The sequence below is a fragment of the Tursiops truncatus genome, chromosome 15 (genome assembly GCF_011762595.2).
Source record: "Tursiops truncatus isolate mTurTru1 chromosome 15, mTurTru1.mat.Y, whole genome shotgun sequence".
NCBI classification, from domain to species: domain Eukaryota; kingdom Metazoa; phylum Chordata; class Mammalia; order Artiodactyla; family Delphinidae; genus Tursiops; species Tursiops truncatus.
In genome coordinates, this window is record NC_047048.1 from 62,603,357 (window position 1) to 62,622,656 (window position 19,300).

At 38.1% G+C, this 19,300-nt stretch overlaps 1 protein-coding gene across 1 annotated transcript in view; it reads right to left on the reverse strand.

The window, feature by feature from the left end:
• Positions 1-16,035, reverse strand: part of TRPC4AP (transient receptor potential cation channel subfamily C member 4 associated protein) — a 102,500-nt gene extending 86,465 nt beyond the window's left edge. Inside the window, exon 1 of the mRNA XM_073792914.1 lies at positions 15,942-16,035. The gene's annotated coding sequence lies outside the window, so the exon portion shown is untranslated. The remainder of the gene's footprint in view (positions 1-15,941) is intronic.
• Positions 16,036-19,300: the final 3,265 nt, after the last annotated feature.

Consider the following 19,300-nt stretch of genomic DNA (forward strand, 5'->3'; position numbering starts at 1 on the left):
CACCTGATCTGAGTTCAGAAAATACAATCACTCTAGATCTCTGCTCCAATCCCCACCAATGTAGATTCTTTCCTCACTTCCAGAGCCAATCACTCCTTAATCTACAACAGCACTTCCTAACTTTTTGAAGGGCTGAGGACCCTTCTATGATGAAAGCTTAAACCCCTTCTCCCCAAAAAGATGCATACACACACACACACACACACACACACACACACACACACACACACAAATTTTGCCACAAGGTTCTTGGCTTGGGCTTCAAACTAGTTATCTCAAGGCTGTTCATGGAACACCTGCTATGTATCAGAAATTATGGTAGAAATGCAAAGGGAAGAAAGGAAGAAAATTAACATTAAAAAAGACCTACTATGTATGTTCCAGACACTGTGTCAAAAGTTAGATACATGTTATCTCAACAAAGAGACATAAAATAGGGAGTTAATAAACTAACCAACAAATTGTCATAGCAAGATGGAATACGTGCAGTTATAAATAAAGGCATATGGTCATTAAATTTCATTCACTCACCAAATATTTATTGCAAACTTACTATGTGCAGGCACTCTCCTAGGAACTGGAGATATATCTGTGAATAAGATAAACATGGTTTGTGCCTTCCAGGGTCCAGAGTCTAGTGGAGGAAGATAGATAGATAAGCAATTCCAATCCACACAAGCATTATAACCTTGAACAAGTTACTTAACTTTCTAAAGCCTCAATTTGCTTATGTGTAAATGGAGAAAATAGCAGCATCAACCCCAATGGATTGTTCTGAGTTTTATATGAGATAATAGATATAACACAGGACCTGGCACAAAGTAGACACTAACAAAATATTAGCTATTATTATTACATTATATTTATCACATAAATTTTCTTGTTCAAAAATATGTAAAATTCAGTGGCTTTAAACTGGCATTTTTAAGGCTCTACACAATCCATGTTTACCCCTAAGTATTCAATCCTGATTCCCACTGTTCTTCCACATCCCCCTCCACGTTCCAGGCAGACTGGGATCCTTAGAGACCTCCTGTCATGCTAAGGATGAGAGCCTCCAACTCCTGCAAATCCCACATTTTCTTTAAGACTAAGCTCCTACCCTTTTCAGAACTCTGGAAGCATTTCTGGTCAGACTCTCACAACTTAACCCTTGCTCACAAACCGTTTTAGTATTGTTCAATACTTAGTTCTTATGGTTTCTTTCAATTTCGTAGATAGATTGCATCTAAGAGCAGGATAAAGTAACAAGATTACTTTCCCCTCCTTTTAACACACATATAGTTCAAAAGATATTCAAAGCCTTATTTCCTTGACTTGTATAATTATCCCCTTTAAAAAATCCTTTTGGAAAGAATCCAAAAAAATCTCTTTTAAAAAGAAAGAAAATTCTGAGTAAAAGCCACTGCCTCTGAGTCTTTATTACAATTCTTGGGAACCTCTTGACAGACAACAAATTCGAATTCTCTGGTGGATTCGAGTCTTACAAACAGCCCAAAGTCCTTCTGAGTGGAGCTTGATGAATAAGTGGATTATTAATACCGTTTTTTCCTGTTCTTTATTAAGAAAACTTCTAATTTGGAATAACTTTAGATTTACATAAGAGTTGCAAGGATAGTACAAACAGTTCCCTTACTGTTTGTAAGGGAACAAACACACCTGTAACCCAGCTTCCCCAAATATTTACGTCTTACGTGACCATCATTTTTCTGTTTGTTTGTTTTTTAAGCTGCAGTACAAGAAATCCCACATTGACTGTTGTGCTGCAATCCCAGAAAGCAATCAATCAAATTAGAACAGACTCTGTGAAAAAAATAGAATAGATTCCAACCAGGAATTAGTGTCAAAAATTGAAAGGAGGAACATCATTTCAGATTCTTCAGCAGGATATAATGAACAAGAAGAAGATTGTAAGAGGATATAATGAACAATTTTATGCCTAGACATTTGAAAATTTAGATGAAATAAATAAATTTCTAGGAAAAAAAGCCATACCTAAATGGACACCACAAAATTGGAATAATCCCATATCTATTAAGAAATTGAATCTATAAATTAAAAACCTTCCCACAAAGAAAACTCCAGCCCTAAATGGCTGTGATATCTACTAAACTTTCAAGGAAGAAATAATACCAGCAATACACAATTTCTTCCAAAGACCAGAAAAAGAGTTAACATTCCCCGACTGATATTACGAGGGGAGCATAACACTAATACCAACATAGGAGATAAGGTGCAATAAAAATCTCTAATTTTATTTCATTTAATTCAAACTGCTTTCATTAATAAGGTCTCATCAATTTGTTGCAACAATGATGGGGACATCCAATACCCTGGTTCTCAAACTTAAGCTTGTATCAGAATCACCTGGAAGGCTTGTTGAACCACATATTGCTGGCCCTACCCCAGAGTTTCTGAATCAGAAGGTCCAGGGTGGAGCCCAAGAGTTTGCATTTGTAAGAAGTTCTCTGGTGATGCTGATGCTGCCGGACCAGGGACCACATTTGAAAACCATGGATCCAGTGGCATATATATTGAAATCTTGTTGCCATAGCAGTAATATTATTTGAAATGCTTGGATAGGCTTGAAATGTTGGAATGGGTTTCCCAAGAACTTTCTAATTTAATTCACTAAGAATGTTAAAAATATATATCAAATAGGCCAACATTGTTACTCAAAAAAAACTTTGAAAAGATTTTCCAAATGAGATTGCTTTTTGACTAGAAAAATATGAATTTCACTCTTGTATTCCTACAATGTGCTTTGGACTTTCCTTTAAGACAACCAACTAACTTTGATATGATAAACTAAGTGGTAGGTCAGCTCTAAGCCCCAAAAAAGTGTTGTTTTTTTTTTAATTAGCTATTTTGTCAGCTTCCTTTAACAAAATTAACAAGAACATACACATGAATTTCAGCAGAATCTCTGTTTTCCAAAGATTTACAACATATGAAAGAGTATGCCAAATAACATTGTTTTTAGATGCTTCTAAAATTTTTAAATGCCTTTGTTATATTTTCATTTTTCCAGACTAATTTACATTGACCAAAATTGCACTTGTCAATTCTGTAAACATTTTAAATCAAGTTTTGTGTGAAGAGGTTAACTAAACACCTAACAAGACCCTCCTTAAAATGGCCTTACCACTCATATCAGACATAAACTAAGTGTTGTGCAATTTGCAACTTGTCTTTCTCAAGTTAGATCACAAAATCTATACCAGACTGTAATAGCATAACAAACATTGCTTCTAAAATCTGCAACAGCAAAGATTCAAGGAGAAATCGTCTTATTGCTAAGACATATTTTTATCAGTTGATCTACCATAAAAACAGTACACACCAAAATACATACCAGAAGATTAAAACGCTTTTGCACAGGGAAGGAAACCATCAACAAAACCAAAACGTCACCTATTGAATGGGAGAAGATATTTGCAAATGATATATCCAGTAAGATATTTGCAAATGATGTATCCAAAAGATACAAAGAACTCATACAACTCAACATCAAAAAACAAAATCACTTGATTAAAAAATGGGCAGAGGATCTGAATAGACATTTTTCCAAAAAAGACATACAGATGGCCAACATGCACATGAAAAGATGCTCAACATCAGTGATCATCAGGGAAATGCAAATCAAAGCCACAATGAGATATCACCTCTCACCTGTCAGATGGCTATTATCAAAAAGACAACAAATAACAAGTGTGGGTGAGGATGTGGAGAAAAGAGAACCCTCGTGCATTATTGGTGGGAATGTAAATTGCTGCAGCCACTATGGAAAAGAGTATGGAGATTCCTCAAAAAATTAAAAATAGAACTACCATACAATCCAGCAATTTCACTCCTGGGTATCCAAAGAAAATGAAAACACTAATTCAAAAAGATATATGCACTTCTATGTTCACTGCAGCATTATTTACAATAGCCAAGATACAGAAGCAACGTAAGTGCTCATCAATACATGAATGAATAAAGAACACGTGACATATATATATATTTTATATATATATATATATATATACACACACACACACACACACACACACATACATACATACACACACACCATGGATATTACTCAGCCACAAAAAAAAGAATGAAATCCTGCCATTTGTGACAACATGGATGGACGTAGAAGGTATTATGCTAAGTGAAATAAGTCAGAGAACGACAAATGCTGTATGATTTTACTTATATGTGGAACCTAAAAACGAAAACAAAGGAACAAACATAACAAAACAGAAACAGAGTTATAGATACAGAGAAGAAACAGGTGGCTGCAGAGGGGAATTGGGAAGGGGAGGAAAGAAATAGATGAGGGAGATTAAGAGGTACAAAATTCCAGTTACAAAACAAATGAGTCAGGGGTATGAAATGTCCAGTGTGGGGAATATAGTCAATAATTATGTAACATCTTTGTATGGTGGCAGGTCGTAACTGGACTTAGTGTGGTGAGCATCTTGCAATGCACAGAAATATCAAATCACTATGTTGTGTAACAGGAACTAACATAGTTTTATAGGTCAAGTATACTTCAGAAACAAACAAACTCAGGAAAAGAGATCAGTTTTGTGGTTACCAGAGGCAGGGGGTGAGGGGTGGAGAACTGGATGAAGGCAGTCAAAAGGTACAAACCTTCAGTTATAAGATAAATTAACACTAGGGGTGTAATGTACACCATGATAAATATAATTAACACGGCTGCATGTTATAGAGGAAAGTTGTTAAGAGAGTAAATCCTAAGAGTTCTCATCACAAGGAAACATTTTTTTCTATTTCTTTAATGTTGTATCTATATGAGATGACGGATGTTCACTAAACTTATTGTGGCAAACATTTCATGATGTTTCTAAGTCAAATCATCATGCTGTACACCTTAAATTTATCCAGTGCTGTGTGTCGATTATATCTCAATAAAACTGGAAGAAAAACAAAAACAAAAAAATATATATGCCTAAAGAATAATTTTTTTTCAGGAGCCATGTGAGCAATTTTCCCTTTAGACACATAATATACAACCCAATACAATGATAACAAGGTTTTCCCACTGACAGGTACATCATGACTCAGAAAAATTTGCCCATCACAATATATATATTTTTTCTTTTTCTGAAAATATTTAAGGGACTAAGTCAGCATGTCATGTTTCCAAGTATATTTTTAATATTGGTGGCTTTAAGTTTTCATTGGCAAGTGTATCATTACAAATAACACACTAGTATATGTCACTTTTTGGTTTTGCACATTTGATAAAGCCATATATATATATATATATATATATATATTTGGCTGCATTGGGTCTCCATTGCTGCGTGGGGGCTTTTTCTAGTTGTGGTGAGCGGGGGCTGCTCTTCATTGAGGTGCACGGGCTTCTCATTGCAGTGGCTTCTCTTGTTGCAGAGCATGGGCTCCAGGCACACGGGCTTCAGTGGCACGTGGGCTCAGTAGTTGTGGCTCGCGGGCTCTAGAGCACAGGCTCAGTAGTTGTGGCACACGGGCTTAGTTGCTCTGTGGCATGTGGGATCTTCCCGGACCAGGGCTCGAACCCGTGTCCCCTGCATTGGCAGGCGGATTCTTAACCACTGTGCCACCAGGGAAGTCCCAAAAGCCATATTTTTTAAGAGCTGTCTTACTAAACTTACCCTTTCTTTTTTTTTTTTTTTTTTTTTTGCTGTATGCGGGCCTCTCACTGTTGTGGCCTCTCCCGTTGCGGAGCACAGGCTCCGGACGCGCAGGCTCAGCAGCCATGGCTCACGGGCCCAGCTGCTCCGCGGCATGTGGGATCTTCCCGGACCGGGGCACGAACCCACGTCCCCTGCATCGGCAGGCGGACTCTCAACCACTGCGCCACCAGGGAAGCCCTACCCTTTCTTTTTAATGAGGCACAAATAAAGGCACCGTCTGCTGACTAAGGTCAGTACTTTCCCCAATATCACTATTCACTGTTCCCATATTTTTCACCTTCTCATTCTCATTTTTTGTAGCATTAAAATAATTATTTAAGGGCAATTTGAAATAGTGCAATAAAAAAATGCTACATTTTTCCACACATTCAAGATTTTCCTGATTATGAACTTTCTGAGAAACCACACTGCAAATTCCTAACCAAAACTCACTTGAAAGTCATGGCAATGTTGCCAAAAATAAAATTCTCCCACACTTTCATTCACAACTAACTTCAAATTATGTTGCTATAAAGTTAAACAATACTCAATTCTCCCATTGTAGGGTGATGATCATATTACTGACAGTCATAGACCAGAAAATCAAAGTAGATGCTAGTCCACTGAATAAAACAATCTGCTCCTAACCAATGTATATATTTTTCACATTCCATCTGTGTCTCTCTCCCACAGCATGATGCAGTTAGCCTTAGTATTGCCAATGCCCTTGATTCTTGTCAAGGATCAACATGATACACTCTAACAATTTCTAATCCATTCTATTTCATTACTGTAAAAGTTAGTTGTGACTCATTATATTTATTTCTTGACCCGCTGAAGGGTCATAAGCTGAGTCTCAAAAACACTGCTCTAAGGCACTAAACAAGCAAGAAAGTTTGAAAGTATATATAAACAGAATAGCTTATGTCTGCGCATGCAGAATGCTTCCTTTGGTAAATTTATTTTCCAGGTATGGATTTAGACCACTCTGTGCCTGCAAATTGCTGCTGCTTCTTGAGAGAGTGTATGTTCTTTTTCGTTTCCTTGTTTGTTTTTTTTTTTGCTTTTAAAAAAAATTGAGATATAATTCATATGCCATAAATTCACCCTATTACAGTGTACAGTTCAGGGACTTCCCTGGTGGTGCAGTGGATAAAAATCCACCTGCCAATGCAGGGATTGGCAGGTTTGAGCCCTGGTCCGGGAAGATCCCACATGGCGCGGAGCAACTAAGCCCGTGCGCCACAACTACTGAGCCTGCGCTCTAGAGCCCGCGAGCCACAAGTACTGAAGCCCTTGCTCCTAGAGCCGTGCTCCGCAACAAGAGAAGTCCCCGCTCACCACAACTAGAGAAAGCCAGCGTGCAGCAACGAAGACCCAACGCAGCCAAAAAAAATTTTAAAAATAAAGTGTACGGTTTAGTAGTTTTTAGTATATTCACAAAGTTGTGTAACCATCAACACTCTCTAATTTTACATTTTCATCACCCACCAAAAAAAACACAAAAAACCCTATGCACATTAGGAGTAACTCCCCATTCCTTCCCCCCTCCCCCTGGCAACTAACGATTTACTTTCTGTCTCTATGGATTTGTCTAGGTTACGTGCTTCATATAAAAAGAACAATATGATAAGTGGTCTTTTGTGTCTGGCTTCTTCCACTTAGCATATATTTTCAAGGTTTAGCCACGTTGTAGTATTTATCAGTACTTCATTCCTTTTTGTGGTTGAAAAATATGCCATTGTATGGATATGCCACATTCTGTTTATCCATTTTTCAGTTTACGTATATTAGGGTTTTTTACACCTTGGGCTATTATGAATAATGCTGCTATAAACATTGGTGTTTAAGTTTTCATGTGGGTATATGTTTTCATTTATCTCAGGTATATATAAACCTGGGAGTGAAATTAGTGGGTCATAGGTTATTCTATGTTTAACTTTTTGAGGAACTGCCAAACTGTTTTCCAGACCAGCTTCCCCATTTTGTATTCCCACCTCCAACATATGAGGGTTCCAAATTCTTCTTAACATTTGTCTTTTTTTTTTTATTATAGCCATCTGCAATGGACTGAATGTTTATGTCTTCCCAAAATTCACATGCTGAAATCCTAACCCCCAAGGTGATGGTATTAGGAGGCGGGGCCTTTGGGAGGTGATTAGTTTCACCCTCATGAATGGCGTTAGTGCCCTTATAAAAGAGGCCCCAGAGAGATCCCTCATCCCTTCTGATGTGGTTACGGTGGAAAGACAGCCATCTAGGAAGCAGGCTCTCAGCAGACACGGAATCTGCCAGCACCTTGATCTTGGGCTTCCCAGCCTTTGGAACTGTGAGAAATAAATTTTTATTGTTTATAAGCCACTTAGTTTATCGTATTTTGTTATAGCAGCCCAAACAGACTAAGACACTGTCCTAGTGGATGTGAAGTGGTATCTCATTGTGGGTTTGATTTGCATTTCCTTAATGACTAATGATGTTAAACATCTTTTCATGTGCTTATTGGCCATCTGTATACTTCTTTGGAGAAATGTCTATTTATCTCCTTTGCCCATTTTTTGATTGGGTTGTCTTTTATTGTTGAGTTGTAAGAGTTCTTTATATATTCTGGATACTAGACCCTCACCAGATATTTGATTTGCAAATATTTTCTCCCATTCTGTAGGGATAGTGTCCTTTGAAGCACAAAGTTTTTAATTTTGAGAAAGTCCAATTTATCTGTTTTTCTTTGTCTACATGTGCTTTAAGGTGTCTTCTAAGAAGCCATGGCCTAATCCAAGGTCACAAAGATTTATGCCTATGTTTTCTCCTAAGAATTTTATAGTTTTAGCTCCTATTTAGGTCTTTGAGTCACTGAGTTAATTGTTTTTAATATGGTGTTAAATAGTGGTCCAAAATCTTTCTTGTGCAAGTAGATATCCAGTTGTCCCAGCAAAAGTTGTTAAAAATATTCCCCATTGGATTGCCTTGGCACCTTTTTCAAAAATCAGCTGACCACAAATATAAAGGTTTATTTCTGCACTCTCAGTTCTATTCCATTAATTCATACATCTATCCTTATGCCAGCACCGCATTGTCTTGATTATTGTATCTTTGTAGTAAGTTTTGAAATCAGGACGTGTGAATCCTCCAGCTTTGTTCTTCTTTTTCAGGATTGTTTTGGCTATTCTGGGTCCCCTGACTTTCCAAATGACTTTTAGGATCAGCTTGTCAAATTCTCTTTAAAAAGCAGCTGAATTTTGATAGACATTGCATTCAATCTGTAGACTAATTTGGGTAGTAATGCCATCTTAACAATATTGTGTCTTCTAACCCATGAACATGGAAATATTTTTCTATTTATTTAGGTCTTTAAAGTTTTCTTTTAACAATGTTTTATAGTTTTCAGTGTACAAATCTTCTTGTACTTCTTTTGGTAAATTTACTCCCAAGTAATTTATTCTATTTTATGCTATTATAAATGGAAATGTTTTCTTAATTTCATTTCTATATTGTTAATTGCAAATGTATGGAAGTAAACTGACTTTTGAATATTGATCTTGTATCCCACAACCTTGCTAATCTAATGTTTTTCTTTTATTTGGGAGTGGTGTAAAGATAATGATTAACTTTAGACTTTAAATTAAAAACATGTACCAGTCAGAATGGTCTCTAGGTGTAACAGTCAGGCACCTGACAGGAAACATATGGCTCATTCAAATTAGGAACATTAGAGGAGGGTTTAATAAAAAGACTATTTACAAAGGTATGGGCAGAGTGTAAGAGAACCACAAAGGATAACTCAGGAATCTGGGGCTACTAACAGCACAGCAATTACCATACCCAGCCTGAAAGAACAAGGGAATGGAAAGGTTACCATTTCCTGAAAAGAAGGAGTTGAGAGAAACAGTGACCTTCAATTGAGAGACTAGCCAGCCTGAAGCACCCCGGAAGGAAGGAAGCCAGGGGGACAAATATCATGACATCATTCTACTCCCTTTTGCCAAATTCCTGCCTGGACGCCCCATTGACTGGACCCAAGTAGAAGCCAGAAGGAAAGTGAACCCACTGGGGTAGTTCATACAGGCTACAGGAGTAGAGAACAATTCACCCTCGTGGGGCAGAAAGGGTGGAGAGTACTTCTGGAGGAGCAAATGGAAGATACCCTACAGACTAGGTCATGCCACAGTAACCAGCAACCTCATCAGAATCACTCAAAGAAAGTATAAGAAAGAAAACAATAAAAAATACTGAATCACTATGTTGTACACCTGAAACTAATATAATATTGTAAATTATACTATACTTCAATAAAACATAAAGTACACCTGATTAGTAATAAAATATGAAAGTATTAAAAAAAAGAAAGAAAATAATAAAATAAAAGCAAAAATTAGGACAATAGAAAATAAATATAACAATTGACAGTAACAACCAAGTCAAAAGTTTGTTGCTGGGCTTCCCTGGTGGTGCAGTGGTTGTGAATCTGCCTGCTGATGCAGGGGACACGGGTTCGAGCCCTCGTCTGGGAAGATCCTACATGCCACGGAGCAACTAAGCCCGTGAGCCACAACTGCTGAGCCTGCGCATCTGGAGCCTGCGCTTCGCAACAAGACAGGCCACGATAGTGGGAGGCCTGCACACCCCGATGAAGAGTGGCCCCCGCTTGCCGCAACTGGAGAGAGCCCTTGCGCAGAAACGAAGACCCAACAGAGCCAAAAATAATTAATTAATTAAAAATGAATATCTGTTTATAAAAAAAATGTTTTTTGCTGAAAAAAGAATAATAAAATTAAAAATCTCTGGCAAGACTAATCAAGGCATAGATAACTAATATTAGGAATAAAAGAGAACAACTTTAGGGCTTCCCTGGTGGCACAGTGGTTGAGAGTCCACCTGCCGATGCAGGGGACACGGGTTTGTGCCCCGGTCCGGGAGGATCCCACATGCCGTGGAGCGGCTAGGCCCGTGAGTCATGGCCGCTGAGCCTGCGCGTCAGGAGCCTGTGCTCCGCAACGGGAGAGGCCACAACAGTGAGAGGCCCGCGTACCACAAAAAAAAAAAAAAAAAAACAACTTTATGCTAATAAATTCCTAGAAAAACACAAATTTCTGTGGTGATCATTTTGTTATATATAAAAATATTGAATCACTATGTTGTACACCTGAAACTAGTATAATATTGTAAGTCAATTATACTTTAATTTAAAAAATGCAATTTTGTAAGTTGGGGAAGTCGATGGGATTTGGGGAAGGACTTTCCTTCCTCTCTCTGGCCTAGAATCTAGTGTGTTGACTGATGATCAAGGGTGTCCCTGAGTGTGGGGTGAGCTGGCCTCGGCCACAAAGAAGCCCTGAATAACGAGTGAGGTGGATTGTGGTTCTATGAGCAGCCATAGCTAATGGTAATTGTTAGTTTCTAGATGTTGTCATGTCCTCAACTTTCAGTCAAGTCTTGTTAAAGGTTATAGCGGTTCTTATATGTGCTGTGGGGAATTAAGAGTAGGTCTAGGTCCCTATTCTGAGGCAAAGTAATAAAAGGAGGGCAACAGGTATCCTTGTCTATCAAAGTGGCCACAGAGGCTTGTCCTGGAACTGCAGAAGATAATCAGCAGCTGAATTAATGAAGGTTCAAGGGCAAAGATGAGGCTGGCAGATAAAACCAGACAAGCTGCTGGTAAAAAGTCACCTCCCCAGCTATTAGAGAAATGGTCAATTCTGGGATGGGGCAGGAAATATATAAGATGAGCCTGAAACATCTTCTTTTACCAGAAAGCAAGGAAGCTATCAAGGATGACTGGGGTTGCATTAACAGGACTCAGGAGCTAACTTGAAGAGAGGCTTCCATTGGCCAGAAATGGGAAAATTTGAGTTTTGATTCAGTGGACTGAAAACCATCAAATGAGTTTAAATCCAAGTTTGAAGTACTTTTTATAAAAACTTCATTGTCACCTTTGGAGGATGTTAGGGAATCTGCTCATTATTTTGAAAACTGGTAAATAAAGGAAAAGAACCAAGACTTTTCTGTATGAACTATACCTCAAGGTAGCCAACTAGTGAATAAGGAAAAGTCTTTCTTTAGAGAAGTATTCTAGCCAAATCAGAATATCATGATATTGTAACCCCTACTGAAATAATGAATGTAGGCAATGGTCAACAAAAGGCTGTTAGTAATTGAGACAACCAGATACATGTGCCTCCTGATTGAAGTACACAATACTATTTATGAAACATTCTTGAAAAATAAAAACAAAATGTAAAAATCTGAATCTGGGGACTTCCCTGGTGGTGCAGTGGTTAAGAATCCGCTTGCCAATGCAGGGGACATGGGTTCGAGCCCTGGTCCGGGTAGATCCCTCATACCGTGGAGCAACTAAGCCCATGTGCCACAACTACTGAGCCTGCGTGCCACAACTACTGAAGCCTGCGTGCCTACAGCCCGTGCTCTGCAACGAGAAGCCTGCACACAGCAACGAAGAGTAGCCCCCGCTCGCTGCAACTAGAGAAAGCCCATGTACAGCAACAAAGACCCAATGCAGCCAAAAATAAATAAATATTTTTTAAAATGGCTCTTAGGATAACATATTCTAAATGGAAAACTTAAAAAAAAATCTGACTCTGATTAAGTCTCTAGATCTTAATATCAATTTACCAAAACAAAAACACCAGGGAGACATTAAACAATCAATTCCACAGGGATGCAATTAGCTAAACCCATAATATGGGAAACTATAGGACAAACAACCCAGTTTCTTCAACAAATAAATTGCTGTGAAAGTAAGAGAGAGTTCAAGAAAATGAAAAGACAAGCCACAGACTGGGAGAAATATTTGCAAGACACATACAATAAAGGACTGTTTTCTAAAATATACAAAGGATACTTAACAATTAAAAAAACCCAACAACTTGATTAAAATGTGGGCCAAGAACTTAACAGACACCTCACCAAAGAAGACACACAGATGGCAAACAACCATATGAAAAGATGCTTCACATCAAATGTCATCACGGAAATGCAAATTAAAACAAGGAGATACCATAACTGAGTCACTTCGCTGTACAGCAGAGATTGGCATAACATTGTAAATCAACTATACCTCAAAACAAAACAAAACAACTCCCTCCCCCCTCCCCCCCCCAAAATAATGAGATACCACTACACACCTTTTAGAATGGCCAAAATTCAAAACACTGACAATATCAAAAGCTGACAAGGATGTAGAACAACAGGAACTTTCAGTGCTGGTAGAAATGCAAAATGGTACAGCCACTATGGAAGACACTTTGGTGGATTCTTAAAAAAAACTAAATGTACTCTTACTATAATATCCAGCAATCATGCTCCCTGGTATTTACCCACAGGAGCTGAAAACTTATGTCCACACAAAAACCTGCACACAGATGTTCATAGCAGTTTTATTCATAATTGCCCAAACTTGGAAGCAACCAAGATATCCTCAGTAGGTGAATGATTAAATAAACTGATATATCCAGACAATGTATTTTTTTTAAAAATGAGCTATTGAGCCATGAAAAGGCATGGAGGAAACTAAAATGCATGCTACGAAGTGAAAGAAGCCAATCTGAAAAGGCTATATATTGTATGACATTTTGGAAGGTAAAATCATGGAGACAGTAAAAAGATCAGTGGTTACCAGGGGTTAGAGAGAGGAAGGGATGAAAAGGTGGAGCACAGAGGGTTTTTAGGGCAGTGAAACTACTCTGTATGATACTATAATGGTGGACACACATCATTATACATTTGTCAAAACCCATACATACAATGTACAACACCAAGAATGAATCATAATGTAAACTATCAACGTACAACCTCCCAAGACTGAATCAAGATGAAATAGAAAATATTAAAAGATCGATTACCAGTAATGAAATTGAATTAGTAATTTAAAAAAAAAAACTCACAACAAACAAAAGTCCAGGACCAGATGACTTCACAGGTGAATTCTACCAAACCTTTAAAGAAGAGGTAATACCTATCCTTCGCAAACTATTCCAAAAAACTGAAGAGGAAGGAATGCTTCCAAACTATTCTACTAGGCCAGTATCACCCTGATACCAAAACCAGACAAAGGCACACACAAAAAAGAAAGGTACAAGCCAATATCACTGATAAACATGCAAAAATCCTCAACAAAATATTAGCAAACTGAATTCAACAATATATTAAGAAGATCATACACCATGATCAAGTGGGATTTATCCCAGGGATGAAAGGATGGTTCAATATCCATAAATCAATGTGATACATAAACAAATTGAAGGATAAAAATGATATGATGATCTCAATAGATGCAGAAAAAGCTTTTGACAAAATTCAACATCCATTTGGCTGCTCTCACCTTCTGAGACAGCCCACACTCTGTGGAGACTGTTTCTCCCAGGGCTGCTCTCACTTTTTTAAAAAAAATAAATCTATTTATTTATTTATTTTTGGCTGCATTGGGTCTTCGTTGCCGTGTGCGGACTTCTCATTGCGGTGGCTTCTCTTGTTGCAGAGCATGGGCTCTAGGCACACAGGCTTCAGTAGTTGTGGCGCACAGGCTCAGTAGTTGTGGCTCGTGGGCTCTAGAGCACAAGCTCAGTAGTTGTGGTGCACAGGCTTAGTTGCTCCACGGCATGTGGGATCTTCCCGGACCAGGGCTCAAACCCACATCCCCTGCATTGGCAGGTGGATTCTTAACCACTGCACCACCAGAGAAATCCTGCTCTCACCTGCTCTCACCTTTTGAGATGGACTGCATTCTGTCTATGGAATGTGTATCTCTGCTTTCACTTTACTATGGCTTGCTCTTGAATTCTTTCCTGTGTGAAGCCAAGGACTCTCACTTGGTGGCCTGTCCCAGGAACTTGCCTGAGACCTGAGACATGACCATCCTCTTGTGCCCCATATTCCTGCAACATCTTTACAAAGGAAGAGGAAGAAGTTGGTCTTCTCCCCCTCCCAACTTTTCCTTTGATTATAAAGATGTAGCCCACTTAGTTCTCAGGGCAGAGCCCTCTTGCCTGCCCACTTGTATCCTTTATGAGCATCCTAAATTATAAATCTACTTCTTGCCTATCAAAAAATATTCAATATCCATTTACGATAAAAACTCTCAACAAAGTGGGTATAGAAGGAACATATCTCAACATAATAAAGGCCATATATGACAAATCTACCATCAATATCATACTCAATGATGAAAAGCTGAAAGCACTTGCTGTAAGATAAGGAACAAGGCAAGGATGCCCACTCTTGCCACGTTTATTCAACATAGTATTGGAAGTTCTAGCCACAGCAATCAGACAAGAAAACAAAATAAAAGGAATCCAAATTGGAAAGGAAGAAGTAAAACTGTCACTGTTCATAGATGACAAGATATATCTATAGAATCTATATATAGAAAATCCTAAAGATACCACCAAAAAAACTATTAGAACTAATAAATGAACTTTCTCATACCATGTTCAAAAAGAAACTCAAAATGGATTAAAGACTTAAACATAAGACCTGAAACTGTAAAACTCCTACAAGAAAATATAGGCAGTATGATCTTTGATACTGGTTTTAACAATATATTTTTGTTTTGGATATGTCTCCTTGGGCAAGGGAAACAAAAGCAAAAATAAATAAATGGGACTACATCAAACTAAAAAGCTTTTGTACAGAGAAGGAAACTATAACAAAACAAAAAGGCTGCCTACTGAATGGGAGAAGATGTTTGCAAACAATATATCTGATAAGGGGTTAACATCCAAGAGATACAAAGAACTCACACAACTGAACATCAAAAAAACATACAGAGATTGGTTCAAAATGGTGGAGTAGAAGGACATGCGCTCACTCCCTCTTGCGAGAGCACCAGAATCACAACTAACTGCTGAACAATCATCGACAGGAAGACAATGGAATTCACCAAAAAAGATACCCCACATCCAAAAACAAAGGAAAAGCTGCACTCAGACAGTAGGAGGGGCGCAATCACAATAAAATCAAATCCAATAACCGCTGGGTGGGTGACTCACAAACTGGAGAACAATTATACCACAGAAGTCCACCCACTGGAGTGAAGGTTCTGAGCCCGATGTCATCCTTGCCAACCTGGGAGTCCGGCAATGGGAGGAGGAATTCCCAGAGAATCAGACTTCGAAGCCTAGGGGATTTGATTGCAGGACTTCGAAAGGACTGGGGGAAACAGAGACTCCACTCCTGGAGGGCACACACAAAGTAGTGTGTGCATCAGGACCCAGGGGGAATGAGCAGTGATCCCATAGGAGACTGAACCAGACATACCTGCTAGTGTTGGAGGGTCTCCTGCAGAGGCAGGGGGTGGCTGAGGCTCACCGCAGGGACAAGGACACTGGCAGCAGAAGTTCTGGGAAGTACTTCTTGGCATGAGACCTCTCGGAGTCCACCATTAACCCCACCGAAGAGCCTGTAGCCTCCATTGCTGGGTCGCCTCAGGCCAAACAACCAACAGGGAGGGAACTCAGCCCCACCCATCAGCAGACAAGCAGATTAAAGTTTTACTGAGCTCTGCCCACCAGAGCAACAGCCAGTTCTACCCACCACCAGTCCCTCCCATCAGGAAGCTTGCACAAGCCTCTTAGATAGCCTCATCTACCAGAGGGCAGATAGCAGAAGCAAGAAGAACTACAATCCTGCAGCCTGTGAAACAAAAACCACATTCACAGAAACATAGACAAGATGAAAAGGCAGAGGGCTATGTACCAGAAGAAGTAAAAAGATAAAACCCCAGAAAAACAACTAAATGAAGTAGAGATAGGCAATCTTCCAGAAAAAGAATTTTGAAAAATGACAGTGAAGATGATCCAGGACCCTTAAAAGAATGGAGGCAAAGATCGAGAAGATGCAAGAAATGTTTAACAAAGACCTAGAAGAATTAAAGAACTAAATAACAAACAAACAGACATGAACAATACAATAACTGAAATAAAAAATACACTAGAAGGAATCAATAGCAGAATAACTGAGGCAGAAGAACGGATAAGTGATCTGGAAGACAAAATGGTGAAATTCACTGCCGCAGAACAGAATAAAGAAAAAAGAATGAAAAGAAATGAAGACAGCCTAAGAGACCTCTGGGACAACATTAAACACACCAACATTCGCATTATAGGGGTCCCAGAAGGAGAAGAGAGAGAGAAAGGACCTGAGAAAATATTTTAAGAGATTATAGTGGAAAACTGCAAAAAAAAAAAAAAAGAAACAAGAAAAATCTCAAATAAACAATCTAACCTTACACCTAAAGGAACTAGAGAAAGAAGAACAAACAAAACCCAAAGTTAGTGGAAGGAAAGAAATCATAAAGATCAGAGCAGAAATTAAAGAAACAGAAACAAAAAAAACAATAGCAAAGATCAATAAAACTAAAAGCTGGTTCTTTGGGAAGATAAACAAAACTGATAAACCTTTAGCCAGACTCATCAAGAAAAAGAAGGAGAGGACTCAAATCAATAAAATTAGAAATGAAAAAGGAGAAGTTACAACAGACACCGCAGAAATACAAAGCATCCTAAGGGACTACTACAAGCAACTCTATGCCAATAAAATGGACAACCTGGAAGAAATGGACAAATTCTTAGAAAAGTATAACCTTCCAAGACTGAACCAGGAAGAAACAGAAAATAGGAATAGACCAACCACAAGTAATGAAATTGAAACTGTTATTAAAAATATTCCAACAAACAAAAGTCCAGGACCACATGGCTTCAGAGGTGAATTCTAACATTTAGAGAAGAGCTAACACCCATCCTTCTCAAATTCTTCCAAAAAACTGCAGAGGAAGGAACACTCCCAAACTCATTCTACAAGGCCACCATCACCCTGATACCAAAAACAGACATAGATATTACAAAAAAAGAAAATTACAGACCAATATCACTGATGAGTATATATGCAGAAACCCTCAACAAAATACTAGCAAACAGAATCCAACAACACATTAAAAGGATCATATACCATGATCAAGAGGGATTTATCCCAGGGATGCAAGGATTCTTCAATATACATAAATTAATAAGTGTGATAAACCACATTAACAAATTAAAGAATAAAAAGCATGTGATTATCTCAACAGATGTAGAAAAAGCTTTTGACAAAATTCAACACCCATTTATGATAAAAACTCGCCAGAAAGTGGGCATAGAGGGAACCTACCTCAACATAATACAGCCCATATACAATATACCCACAGCAAACATCATTCTCAATCGTGAAAAACTGAAATCATTTCCTCTAAGATCAGGAACAAGACAAGGATGTCCACTCTCGCCACTATTATTCAACATAGCTTTGGAAGTCCTAGCCATGGCAATCAGAGAAAAAAAAGAAATAAAAGGAATCCAAATCAGAAAAGAAGAAGTAAAGATGTCACTGTTTGCAGATGACATGATACTATACACAGACAATCTGAAAGATGCCACCAGAAAACTACTAGAGCTAATCAATGAATTTGGTAAAGTTGCAGGATACAAAATTAATGCACAGAAATCTCTTGCATTCCTATACACTAACAATGAAAGATCAGAAAGAGAAATTAAGAAAACAATCCCATTCACCACTGCAACAAAAAGAATAAAATACCTAGGAATAAACCTACCTAAGGAGATAAAAGACCTGTACTCAGAAAACTATAAAACACTGATGAAAGAAATTAAAGATGACACAAACAGATGGAGAGATATACCATGTTCTTGGATTGGAAGAATCAATATTGTGAAAATGAGTATACTACCCAAAGCAATCTACAGATTCAGTGCAATCCCTGTCAAATTACCAGTGGCATTTTTTACAGAACTCAAACAAAAAATCTTAAAAATTTTATGGAAACACAAAAGACCATGAATAGCCAAAGCAATCTTGAGGGGAAAAAATGGATCTGGAGGAATCAGAGTCCCTGACTTCAGACTATACTACAAAGCTACAGTAATCAAGACAGTATGGTACTGGCACAAAAACAGAAATATAGATCAATGGAACAGGATAGAAAGCCCAGAGATAAATCCACTCACCTATGGTCAACTAATCTATGACAAAGGAGGCAAGGATATACAATGGAGAAAAGACAGTCTCTTCAATAAATGGTGCTGGGAAAACTGTGCAGCTACATGTAAAAGAATAAATTTGGAACACTCCCTAACATCATACACAAAAATACACTCCAAATGGATTAAAGACCTAAATGTAAGATCAGACACTATAAAAACTCTTAGAGGAAAACATAGGCAGAACACTGTATGACATAAATCTTTTTTGACCCACCTCCTTGAGTAATGGAAATAAAAATAAAGAAATGGGACCTAATGAAACTTAAAAGCATGTGCACAGCAAAGGACACTATAAACAAGATGAAAAGACAACCCTCAGAATGGAAGAAAACATTTGCAAATGAATCAATGGACAAAGGATTAATCTCCAAAATATATAAACAGCTCATGCAGCTCAATATTAAGAAAACAAACAACATAATCAAAAAACAGGCAGAAGACCTAAATAGCCATTTCTCCAAAGAAGACATACAGATGGCCAAGAGGCACATAAAAAGCTACTCGACATCACTAATTATTAGAGAAATGCAAATCAAAACTACAATGAGGTATTTCCTCACACTGGTTAGAATGGGCATCATC